The sequence below is a fragment of the Mustelus asterias genome, chromosome 6 (assembly GCF_964213995.1).
Source record: "Mustelus asterias chromosome 6, sMusAst1.hap1.1, whole genome shotgun sequence".
NCBI lineage: Eukaryota > Metazoa > Chordata > Chondrichthyes > Carcharhiniformes > Triakidae > Mustelus > Mustelus asterias.
Genome location: NC_135806.1, coordinates 376,056 through 389,737, shown reverse-complemented (window position 1 = coordinate 389,737; position 13,682 = coordinate 376,056). Strand labels below are relative to the sequence as shown.

Here is a 13,682-nt window from a genome sequence, read left to right as displayed (position 1 = left end):
AAGTAGAGGTAGATAGAAAACAGGGAACTATAGACCAAGTGAGCCTAACGTCAGTACTGGGGAAGTTGCTGGAGTCTATTATCAAGGATTTCATAACTCAGCATTTGGAAGGCAGTGATATAATCAGACAAAATCAGCATGGATTTACAAAAGGGAAATCATGCTTGATGAATCTATTGGAATTTTTTGAGGATGTAACTAGTAGAGTTGACCGAGGAGAACCAATCAGTGGATATGGTTTATTTAGACTTTCAGAAGGCTTTCAACAAGGTCTCACATAACAGACCACGATGTAAAGTTAAAGCACATGGGATTGCAGGTAATGTCTTGAGATGGATAAAAAAACTGGCTAGCAATAGGAAGCAAAGAGTTGGCATGAGGGTCTTTTTCTGATTAATAATCAGTGACGAGTGGGGTTCCACAGGGATCTGTGCTAGGACCCCAACTGTTCACATTATATATTAATGATTTGGATGAGGGAGCTAAATGCATTATCTCCAAATTTACAAATGATACAATGTTGGGTGGGAGGGTGAGCTGTGAGGAGGGTGAGCTGTGAGGAGGATGCAGAGATACTTCAGCGTGATTTGGACAGGCTGAATGTGTGGGCATCTGCATGGCAGATGCAGTATAGCGTGGATAAATGTGAGGTTATCCACCTTGGTAGCAAACATAGGAAGAAAGATTTTTATTTAAATGGGTATGAATTGGTTACGCAGTGAGATCTTGGTATCCTCGTACATCAGTTGCTGAAAGTAAGCGTGCAGGTACAGCAGGCAGTAAAGGTGGCAAATGGTATGTTGGCCTTCATAGCGAGAGAATGTGAGTATAGGGAGAGGGATGTTTTGCTGCAATGTTATAGGGCTTTGGTGAGGCCACACCCAGAGTATTGTGTGCAGTTTTGGTGTCCTTATCTGAGGAAGGAGGTCCTTGCTGTTGAAGGACTGCAGCGAAGATTTACCATGTCGATTCCTGGGATGGCAGGTCTGTCATATGAGGAGAGGCTAAGTCAGTTAGGATTATATTTGCTGGAGTTTAGAAGAGTGAGGGGGGATCTCAGAAACTTATAAAATTCCAACAGGGTTAGACAGGGTAGATTCAGAAAGAACGTTCCCGACAGTGGGTGAGTCCAGAACTAGGGGTCATAGTTTGAGGATAAGGGGGTAAACTTTTTAGAATTGAAGTGAGGAGAAATTTCTTCACCCAGAGGGTGATGAATGTATGGAATTCACTACCACAGAATGTATTTGAGGCCAAAATGGTGTCTGATTTCAAGGAGGAATTAGATATCGTCCTTGGGGCTAAAGGGATCAAAGGATTTTTGGGGCGGGGGGGGGGGGGAAAAAGAAGGAGAATCAGAATATTGAATTTGATGATCAGCCAGGATAATAATGAATGGCCTCCTCCTGCTTCTATTTTCTACGCTTCTATGCAAGTACACAGGCCATGTAAACCAACAAGCCAACTGTGGTCAGATACTCTACACTGAAACCAAGTGACAGATGTTAGACACTTGTCACACTGTTGTAAAGAAATATCATATTTTCTTAATATCTTTGTGTTGTGGTGGGTGCGAGAGACATATTTAATGAATCTGAAGACAATTAGTCTGCAAGGATAAAAACATCTAAAAAGGGGGTTGGTGTGAAAGCAAGCATGTTGAAGCAAAGCTACCAAGGAGCTTTGGGATACCAGTGAGCACCATGAACAGAAATTAGCATTGGAAGATAAAGTAGTGATTTGAAGTTTTAGCTATTGTATTCATAGAATCCCTACAGTGCAGGAGGAGGCCATTCAGTCCATCGAGTTTGCACCAACTCTCCGACAAAAGAAAACTACAAAAGATCATTTGGCAGGTCAACAGACCTTTAAATGGTACTTTAAATTTTCCATCCCACCTGTGACAATTACCGTGACCAACGGGACTGGGAAATTCAATTCCAGAAATGAGTAAAGCAAAGTATTAAATTTAATTGTACCCAAAAGCAGTAACAATAGAAACAACCTGAAAGATTTTGATATTCTGGCAAGGGGACTTCCAAAGAAATTGAAGGACGATAGATTTAAACATGAAAGAAGAAAAATTATATTTCAGAGTTTGGAAGCTGTAGGAGTGGTCATGATATCCTGAAGAATGCTGTGAGTGAGGCAGAGTGAACCTCAGCCACCCTCAGAGGTTTTGATACAAGTCTGAAGATAGAATTTCGATTGCAGACGATTTTTAGAACACCAGTCATTATAACTTAACAGATTATCATTCAGAATTGTATTCATCCTGAAATTTTCCAGAGAACAATGTCTCAAACTCAAGGAGGCATGGAAGGAATAATGCACCTCATGGAGGACACAATTGTACATAGCCCCATGAGAAAAGAGTATGGCCAGAGCGTTAGAACAACCCCAAAAGTCTTACCAGTCAGACATTGAATGGAAAATGAAAGTTGGTCAAAATTGTACTTATATTTCTAGGTCACATCATACAACCCTCTGGAATAACTTTGATCCGCAAAAAAACAAAAAGGTGATCAGAGAGCTTCCAGAACCCAGGAACATGGCTGAGCTTCAGAGGTTCCTTGGGATGGTCAACCAAGTTCCCACCAAATTTAGCAGCAGTAAATTAGCCTTTGAAACAGCTTTTGAGACAGGGTCAACAATGGTATTGGGATGTGAATCAGCAAAATGAGAAAATCAAAACTCTTAATTTCCTCCGAAACATTGACACATTTTAACCCAGAACAACTGAACATCGTAACAGCAGATGCATGCTCGATTGGCCTGGGGCCTGTATTATTTCGAGTATAGAGAGATGGTAAATGTAGACCAGTTTTACTAAGTCTCAAGCGCACTCACCAACACAGAGTAAAGACTTGCTACAATTGAGAAGGAAGCATTGGCAGCAACGTGGGTGTGGAGAAGTTCTTGGAATTCATGATGGGCTTGCAGTTCAAAATTCAAACAGAACATAAAGCATTAGTCTCCCTGCTGATTCACCACCCTCTGAATGAAGACATTTCTCCTCACCTCAGTCCTAAATGGCCAACTCTAGACCCTGAGACAGAATCCCCTGGTTCTAGCCAGATGAAACAACATCCCTATATACAGTCTGTCCAGCCCTGTCAGAACTTGATATGTTTCAATGAGATCCCCTCCCATTCTTACGAATACCAGTGAATACTGGTCCAGTCAACCCAATCTCTACTTGTATAATGATCCTGCCATCCCAGGAATCAGTCTGGTGAACCTTTGCTGTACTCCCTCTTCAACATCTCACCCACAATCTCCAAGTGAGTTTTGATGAGCAAGTGAGTTTCTGTATTAATTGCTCATTTAAATCAGCACAGAATGTTCGGGCTGATACTTAACAATGTAATTAACTTTAATGAGGAGATTTATGTTCCTGCATTGATAGCCAGTCAGTGGAGCTTTGTCTTGATGATTGTAATCATTGGCATTCCAACCAACAGCTCCTCATTCAACTTGTTCTCATATATTTCAACACAGGTGAATTTCCAATTAATGACCACCACTTAAATCTAATTAGCTCCCAATCAATCTCTCATTAACAAAATGCCACTCAACCTCTCCAATCCACAAACTAACCTTTCAGTCCTTGTTACTTCGGAGTCCTAAATTGTTATCAGAAGTGTTGTCAATTTTAATTTTTTTATAATACTAACTTGTCTTTTCTCTCTGTCTTTTTGAATCCAAACTGCCTTTTCCTCGCCATTTCCCATTCTATACTTGACTCTTCGCCTCCTTCTGAATCCTAAAATTTCATTGGTTAAGTAGATAGACAATTGGTTTCCCATCATTCACTGATGTTGCAGATGTTCTACTGTCCTTGCTGTAAGCTCACATTTATTTATTAGTGTCACAAGTAAGGCTTACATTAACACTGCAATGAAGTTACTGTGAAAATCCCCGAGTCGACACGCTCCAACGCCTGTTTGGGTACACTGAGGGAGAATTTAGCACGGCCAATGCACCCTAACCAGCACGTCTTTCAGACTGTGGGAGGAAACTGGAGCACCCAGAGGAAACCCACGCAGACACGGGGAGAATGTGCAAACTCCACACAGGCAGGGCCCAAACCGGGAATCGAACCTGGATCCCTGGTGCTGTGAGGCAGCAGTGCTAACCACTGTGCCACCGTGCTGCCCATTTCCAGCAAGTTCTCAGGTTAAGCCGTGTTGGAAATGAATGATGAGGAACATAACTAATTAACAGAGTAGCCTGAAAGGTCCCATTCCAATGAATCTGGCTGAGTGGACATTAGGACCAGAGATCCTTGTGCATTAACCCAAACTTGAAATTATCAGTGTCCCATTCAAGAGGTATCGGTACAAATTTCAGCTTTGCTTTCCATGGATTTAGCCATCCTGTTTGAACCAGTTCATAGCAGTGATGATCAGTGGGCGTTTGTGTGAAGTTTGTATGCTTTTTTATCAGATAAATTGTATGACACAAACTGCCAAATAGTTTTACTCTGGGCACTTTGGAGAGTTTCACCAGATTGTCTTTGCACTCCTGACTGAGTTCAAAGTGCAGCGGGTTTGTATAAATGTCTTCCTTTATCAGGCTGTTATTATCTGATGTAATATATAAAATAGATGTAAACTTCTATTCACATGTGACTGTAAAACTAAACTGAAATCTAAAACTAACAGTAACGTAATCCTTAAACATAACCCAAGCTGAATTTAAAAACAGTTGTGTAATTTGAATTTATTAATCTAATGTAGTTATTCTGTCAATTGTTGTACAGCCATCTTGTTAATAATAACAAATCAAATTAAAACCAAAATTGACGTTTGAAATGACTAAATCTGATATTGACTGTGAAAATGAAGCTTTGAACAGGAAATAGATTTGATATGCTTACATAGCTGTACTAGCCTGGGCTTAACTTGGGGAGATTTATATCTAAACCTTTGTGTACAATTTTCAATTTCCTAGTGTTATCCCGTCTTATCCATATTGGATTCAATGTGAACAGTAAGTCACTGGCCCTAGGCGACCATATTTTTGTATGAGGCATTTATCTGTTTAGGATTCAATAAGACAGTTATGAGTTCTCAACAAAACAGAATTATGTGGAAGATTCCACTGTAAATATTAACATCTTATTGTCCCAAAGAAATTCAGGTATATTGATAAAGGAATTGAGAGTCTGTGACCAGTGGTGTTCCGCAGGGCTCTGTACTGGGACCTCTGCTATTTGTGATATATATAAATGATTTGGAAGAAGGTGTAACTGGTGTAATCAGCAAGTTTGCGGATGACACGAAGATGGCTGGAATTGCGGATAGCGAACAGCATTGTCGGGCAATACAGCAGGATATAGATAGGCTGGAAAATTGGGCGGAGAGGTGGCAGATGGAATTTAATCCGGATAAATGCGAAGTGATGCATTTTGGAAGAAATAATGTCGGGAGGAGTTATACAATAAATGGCAGAGTCATCAGGAGTATAGAAACACAGAGGGACCTAGGTGTGCAAGTCCACAAATCCTTGAAGGTGGCAACACAGGTGGATAAGGTGGTGAAGAAGGCATATGGTATGCTTGCCTTTACAGGACGGGGTATAGAGTATAAAAGCTGGAGTCTGATGATGCAGCTGTATAGAACGCTGGTTAGGCCACATTTGGAGTACTGCGTCCAGTTCTGGTCGCCGCACTACCAGAAGGACGTGGAGGCATTGGAGAGAGTGCAGAGAAGATTTACCAGGATGTTGCCTGGTATGGAGGGTCTTAGCTATGAGGAGAGATTGGGTAGACTGGGGTTGTTCTCCTTGGAAAGACGGAGAATGAGGGGAGATCTAATCGAGGTATACAAGATTATGAAGGGTATAGATAGGGTGAACAGTGGGAAGCTTTTTCCCAGGTCGGAGGTGACGATCACGAGGGGTCACGGGCTCAAGCTGAGAGGGGCGAAGTATAACTCAGACATCAGAGGGACGTTTTTTACACAGAGGGTGGTGGGGGCCTGGAATGCGCTGCCAAGTAGGGTGGTGGAGGCAGGCACGCTGACATCGTTTAAGACTTGCCTGGATAGTCACATGAGCAGCCTGGGAATGGAGGGATACAAACGATTGGTCTAGTTGGACCAAGGAGCGGCACAGGCTTGGAGGGCCGAAGGGCCTGTTTCCTGTGCTGTACTGTTCTTTGTTCTTTATTATCGAAATAATTAAAAACAAAAAAAAGTACAACTAATCCTTCAGCATCTGAAAAGAGATTTGGATAATTTTCTAAAAAATGTATTCTTTTGTGGACTATGAGCATTTCTGAGCCAGCATTTGTTGTCCATCCTTAATTGAACTGAGAGGTTTGCTGGGCCATTTCAGAGGGCATTTGAGAGATAACCACATTGCTGTGGCTCTGGAGTCGCATGTAGGCCAGACGGTAAGGATGGCAGATTTCCTTCCCTAAAGGGCATGAGTGAACCAGGTGAGCTTTTTTTAAATCACAATCGATTTATGGTTACCAGCGTCAAGACCAGCTGTCAATTCCAGATCTATTAATTGATTCTACCAGCTGCTTTGGGATCTGAGACCCAGTTCCCAAAGCATTATCCTGGGCCACTGGATTACTAGTTCAGTGTTATTACCACTATCATCTCCAAATTTGTCTGGACATCCTTGTGACTCATCCTGTGAACTTCAGGATGTAGCTGTCTAGACCATTGGTTTATCAACTAAGGAAGTTATATCTGATTGCTAATTCATTCCATATATACAAAAAAGTGAATTACAGGTGATAAATGATTCAGGCAAAGCAACAGGAAGCAGTTAGACAGTAAATTGTAAAGTTTGCAGCTGTCCGACATTTAGGCATTGCTGTTAGTTTTCTTGTTTCCTGTAACTCTGTGCTAACAACAGGCTGTACTTTGAATAATCAACAAAAATTACTGATCAACATCAACTTGCGAAGAACTCAATGGTTCAAAGCGTTTGTTCCCTAGTGTGGGGGTGGGTTCCCCGGACGGTGCTAAGGAGTTCCCCAGACGTCCCCAGACAAAGAATGCCCAGGAATCGCTCAGAAAGTTTAAACTTCTGATGAACAAATACCCGACACCAGGAAACCATCTGAAACTCTGACTGAAACCCGAGATTTCATTTTGTTCTGACTCCTTTTGCAGAATAGTTACCCAAGAAAAGTTAGAAATGTTAAAACAACTTCTAACTTCGGGGTAACCAAAGTATTAACCTCCATGATCCTACACTGGACTCCCTGACTACCTGTGACCACCTGACAACACCCTAACCTGCCGCCCACACAACTCTTCCCCTCACCCCCACCTGCGACACACCACCCAATACTCACCTGACATCCTGAGGAACTCCAACCCATCCTCTCCTTAACCCTGAACCAATCCAGTACCAATCCAGTTATCAATTCCTCCCCCCCCCCCACACTCTGATCCATCCTCTGTCCCTCACTCCGAGTTGCCTCCCCCCCCTCCCCCACAATGTCTGTTCATTGGGATGGTGAGTGGTTACAGATGTCTCTGTCTCTCCATTGGGTATCAAAAGATGAAGAATTATAATATTTTTCTTTTGGTAATAACACTGTCATATTTCTCATTTACTGGAAAGCAGGCTGATGGGGGTGTGATTGGTGCAATTAGATTAAGAGACAGAGGGACAATTTATAGCTTTAAATTGAGGGGTCAGAGATATAGGACAGATGTTAGAGGTAGGTTCTTTACTCAGAGAGTAGTAAGGGCGTGGAATGCCCTGCCTGCAGCAGTGGTGGACTCGTCAATGTTGAGAGCGTTCAAGTGGTTATTGGATAAACATATGGATGATATTGGAATAGTGTAGATTAGAGGGGCTTTAGATTGGTACCACTGGTCGGCGCAACATCGAGGGCCGACGGGCCTGTACTGCGCTGTAATGTTCTATGTTCTATGTTCTATGACTGCAAGAGTCTTAACTTCAGTAAAAAGGTGTGATATGTTAATGAACAGAGGGAGCCAAGAGGAACTTGTATAAGAATTTATATAAGGCAATATTTGAAATGGGTTGTTTTAGTTCAAAAGGGAACAAGTCTAAGTTGTAAGTAAATGAGGCAAAGATAGGGTAGGTTTGCTTCTTAAAATATAGAAGCTATGAAGTGAAACAGAATGGAGTTTGATCGGTTCTTGGAAAAGGGAATTTCTCTGGAAGGTTTTGTGAAAGAGTAGAGGGTAGAGAGATCAAAGAGAAGGGATACATTTGAGAAAATACTGAAGCCTGTGTGAGAGGGTAGCTGTCCTGGCAGTATGACATCGTAGGACCCACTCCTTTGAGTTTTTTTTCTATTAGGCTAACAATATGGTGAAGAAGGTGCTGAAAAGAGAGATTTTCCCTGTGTATAATTCTGCCCAGCAGAGGCAGCTTAGAAGTGACTATCATATATCAAAAAAGTGATTTACAGTTATCAATCCGCCATGACTTTTCTTTGCCTGTAGAGTTTTTCTGGGGAAAAGCAAATATTGGGATTTGGTGTAACAGGAGCTTGTAAACTGAGCCATTTGAAAATTGCAATGAGGACGTTGTTTTGATGCAGTTTTTAAAAAGGGTTGGATATTTAGTTCAGGGCTAATTTCATATTATCTACCCATCTACTTTACAAAAGCTCGAACACTAAGGACATAATAGCAAGGTGTGCTGTGCGATACTCTATGCGAGGCTTTGTGCTGAGATGGCGTAAGCTGATATTAAATTACACTAACGTAAGTTGACATGAGTGAAAAATCTGACATCAAAATAATTGGGTATTACACAAGTAATCTTATCTGGGTGATAAATGGAAGATTGGGTTTCCTCAGTGAATCTGATACCTGGATGGTATTGTTCTTACAGATAAATCCTGACAACTGCAGCAGCTAATTTGGCGAAAAGTGTTAAGCGTTGAACATGGTATCTTTCCACGAACATTTCAACAGTTGTCCCAGACCCTTGAAAACACTAGAATGCAGGTTACAATTGTTGTGTAATGTGTTAAATTGCAATTTCATGGACTCTCTATGAAATGGTTAATATTCCACAGCCATTGATAGAATGGGCTATTATACAGTCCTCCATATAGGCTGTATATCAGTGAAACAGGGACAGAGTTCATTGGAGTTAGAGTGTTTGGGCTTGTGAAGTGGGTGCGAGCTTGAGGAATGTGGCATCACAGCTGTGTTTCTATAGAATGACAAAGAAGTATAGTCAAGTACAAAGTCACAACAAACACAAGCTGAAATATTTTATTTTCCCAGACTCTAATCCCTTTCGTCAGTGACCCATTGATAATTTTGAGGACGGGTTGTATTCAAATTAAAAATTAAATCTTCCAATTTGCTAAGCAGAAGGAACTGTGGAGAAATTTTAAAAGTAACTTGTTCTGCGAGTGGTCAGCTCAGAGCTTTGTTAAAGGAAATTGCCTGTCCGCCTTCTCGACTTCAATTAGTTTGCGTAGTGTGCAAAATAAATGTGGAAATCTTCCAGTCCTGTCCAGTCTAGGAATCATTCTGATCCCAAGACCGGCCTGGCCAGACGGTCTGACCCATAGGCCGGAATTTTACCCCCCCATCCATCACTGGAATCGGAGCGGGCGAGGGGTGGACCATGGAAAGGTCCATTGACCTCGGGTGGGGTTTTACGGTGAGGCTATAAAATCCCGCCCAGAGTGTTTTATATTCCTAATTTAGTTAAAACATTTCAAACAGGTCTTCAGATAGTTTAGTTAGCCAGGGTTTTACTGTATTACTGGTCCAGTTGATGCAGAGGTGTTGGCATTGAGTATGTTTCAATGTTGCGACCTTATTGGTCAATAATGAGTCAGACCTAGCTGGAAAACTGTAAAGTTGCAGTTACGGGATCTCCTTTTGAAAAAGAGCAAATAAAAATGGAATTCAATCACCATTTTTAGCTTTTTCTATCCTTGCTCTTTGTCCTGGCAGCTTTATTTTGAAGCCTTTATCATGAGAACGCGACATTTTACACCACTTACAGCGACTCAAGCTATTCCAAAACAATTCTACCTCCCCCAGCCTTGATTTGTTTTTATTCAATTCAATAAGAAAGCATCAGATAAGAAAATGCTGCTTCCCTCAACGAGGGGAGGCATTGTGCAGTGGTATTGTCACTGGACTAGTAATCCAGAGATGCAGGGTAATGCTCTGGGGGTTCGGGTTCCAGTCCCTCCATGGCAGATTGTGGAATTTGAAGTCAATAAAAAATCTGCAATTAAAAGTCTAATGGTGACCATAAACCCACCTGGGTCACTAATGTCCTTTAGGGAAGGAAACCTGCTGTCCTTACCTGGTCTGGCCAAAATGTGACTCCAGATCCAGAGCAATGTGGCTAACTCTTAACTCAGGAATGGCCTAGCAAGCCACTCGGTTCAAGGGCATTTAGGGATGGGCAACAAATGCTGGCCTTGCCAGTGATGCCCACATCCCACGAGGGAATAAAGGAAGGAAAACAACATTGAAATTGCTCTGCAAATTGATCATGGTACAAAATAGAATATCATGCCCCATCTTCACCCAGTTTCTACCTCCCAGGACCTGTTATTTGTTAACTTTTTCCCAGCAATTAGTAAATTAGGTGTTTTTTTTGGTAGAGTAGAATCATAGAATCCTTATAGTGCAGAAGGAGACCATTCAGCCCAATGAGCCATTGGGGAAGTCCAGAACTAGGGGTCATGCATAGAGTCATAGAGGTTTACAACATGGAAACAGGCCCTTTGGCCCAACTTGTCCATGCCGCCCTATTTTTTAAACCCCTAAGCTTGTCCCAATTGCCTGCATTTAGCCCATATGTTTGTAATATATATAAATGATTTGGAGGAAAATGTAACTGGATTGATTAGTAAGTTTGCGGATGACACAAAGGTTGATGGATTTGCGGATAGCAATGAGGACCATCAGAGGATACAGCAGGACATAGATCAGTTGGAGACTTGGGCGGAGAGATGGCAGATGGAGTTTAATCCGGACAAATATGAGGTAATGCATTTTGGAAGGTCTAATACAGATAGGAAATATACAGTAAATGGCAGAACCCTTAGGAGTATTGATAGGCAAAGGGATCTGGGTGCACAGGTACACAAGTCACTGAAAGTGGCAATGCAGGTGGAGAAGGTAGTCAAGAAGGCATACGGCATGCTTGCCTTCATCGGCCGGGGTATTGAGTTTAAAAATTGGCAAGTCATGGTGCAGCTTTATAGAACCTTAGTTAGGCCGCACTTGGAATATAGTGTTCAATTCTGGTCGCCACACTACCAGAAGGATGTGGAGGCTTTGGAGAGGGTAAAGACTTACCCTCTCCAAAGAAAAGATTTATCAGGATGTTGCCTGGTATGGAGGGCATTAGCTATGAGGAGAGGTTGGAGAAACATGGTTTGTTCTCACTGGAACGACGGAGTTTGAGGGGAGACCTGATAGAAGTCTACAATATTATGAGAGGCATGGACAGAGTGGATAGTCAGAAGCTTTTTCCCAGGGTGGAAGAGTCAATTACTAGGGGGCACAGGTTTATGGTGCGAGGGGCAAGTTTTAAAAGAGATGTATGAGGCAGATTTTTTACACAGAGAGTGGTGGGTGCCTGGAACTCGTTGTCGGGGGAGGTAGTGGAAGCGGATACGGTAGTGACTTTTAAGGGGCATTTTGACAAGTACATGAATGAGATGGGAATAGAGGGATATGGTCCCCGGAAGGGTAGGGGGTTTTAGTTAAGTCAGGCAGTATGGTCAGTGCAGGCTTGGAGGGCCGAAGGGCCTGTTCCTGTGCTGTAATTTTCTTTGTTCTTTGTTTTTATCTCTTTATACCCATCTTACCCATGTGACTGTCTAAATGCTTTTAAAAAGACAAAATTGTACCCGCCTCTACTACTACCTCTGGCAGCTTGTTTCAGATACTCACTACCTTCTGTGTGAAAAATTGCCCGTCTGGACACTTCTGTATCTCTCCCCTCTCACCTTAAACCTATGCCCTCTAGTTCTAGACTACCCTATCTTTGGGAAAAGATATTGACTATCTAGTTGATCTGTGCCCTTCATTATGTTATTGACCTCTATAAGATCAGCCCTCAGCCTTTTACGCTCCAGAGAAAAAAGTCCCAGCCACTCCCTATAACTCAAACCATCAGGTCCTGGTAGCAACCTATTAAATCTCTTCTGCACTCTTTCTAGTTTAATAATATCTTTTCTATAATAGGGTGACCACAACTGTACACAGTATTCCAAGTCTGGCCTTACCAATGTCTTATACAACTTCAACAAGACATCCCAACTCCTGTATTCAATGTTCTGACCGATGAATTCAAGCATGCTGAATGCCTTCTTCACCACTCTGTCCACCTGTGACTTAACTTTCAAGGAGCTATGAACCTGTACCCCATGATCTCTTTGTTCTGTAACTCTCCCCAATGCCCTACCATTAACTGAGTAAGTCCTGCCCTGGTTCAATCTACCAAAATGCATCACCTCGCATTTATCTAAATTAAACTCCATTTGCCATTCATTAGCCCACTGGTCCAATTGATCAAGATCCCGTTGCAATCGGAGATAACCTTCTTCACTGTCCACTATGCCACCAATCTTGATGTCATCTGCAAACTTACTAACCATGCCTCCTATATTCTCATCCAAATCATTAATATAAATGACAAATAACAGTGGACCCAGCACTGATCACTGAGGCACACTGCTGGTCACAGGCTTCCAGTTTGAAAAACAACTCTCTACAACCACCCTCTGGCTTCTGCCAAGGAGCCAATTTTGTATCCATTTAGCTACCTCACCCTGGATCCAGTGAAATTTACCTTTTGCAACAACCTACCATGCGGTATCTTGTCAAAGGCCTTGCTAAAGTCCATGTAGACAACATCAACTGCACTGCCCTCATCTACCTACTTGGTTACCCCTTCAAAAAACGCAATCAAATTTATGAGACATGATTTTCCATTCACAAAGCCATGCTGACTGTCCTTAATCAGTCCTTGCATCTCTAAATACCTGTAGATCCTGTCTCTCAAAATACGTTCCAACAACTTACCCAGCACAGATGTGAGGCTCACTGGCCTGTAGTTCCCAGGCTTTTCCCTGCAGCCCTTTTTAAACAAAGGCACAACATTTGCCACCCTCCAATCTTCAGGCACTTCACCCGTGACTATCAATGATTCAAATATCTCTGCTAGGGGACCCGCAATTTCTTCCTTAGCCTCCCACAATGTCCTGTGATACACTTCATCAGGTCCCGGGATTTATCTACCTTGATGTGCTTTAAGACTCCCAGCACCTCCTTCTCTGTATTATGTACACTCCACAAGACATCACTATTTATTTCCCCAAGTTCCCTGACATCCATGCTTCTCTGAATAGTCAATACTGATGAGAAATATTCATTTAGGATCTCACCTATCTCTTGTGGATCCGCACATAGATGACCTTGTGGATCCTTAAGAGGCCCTACTCTCTCCCTTGTTACCCTTTTGCCCTTTATGTATTTGTAGAAGCTCTTTGGATTCTTTGAGAATAAGGGGTAAATCTTTTAGAACTGAGGTGAGGAGAAATTTCTTCACCCAGAGGATGGTGAATGTGTGGAATTCACTACCACAGAATATAGTTGAGGCCAAAACATTGTGAGATATCAAGAAGAAATTAGATATAGCTCTTGGGGCTAAAGGATCAACGGACATGGGAGGAAGGG

General features: G+C 42.2%; 1 protein-coding gene across 1 annotated transcript in view; it reads left to right on the top strand.

The window, feature by feature from the left end:
* LOC144495233 (ADAMTS-like protein 1) overlaps positions 1 to 13,682 on the top strand; it is a 425,167-nt gene that overhangs the window by 229,709 nt on the left and 181,776 nt on the right. The window lies entirely within an intron of this gene.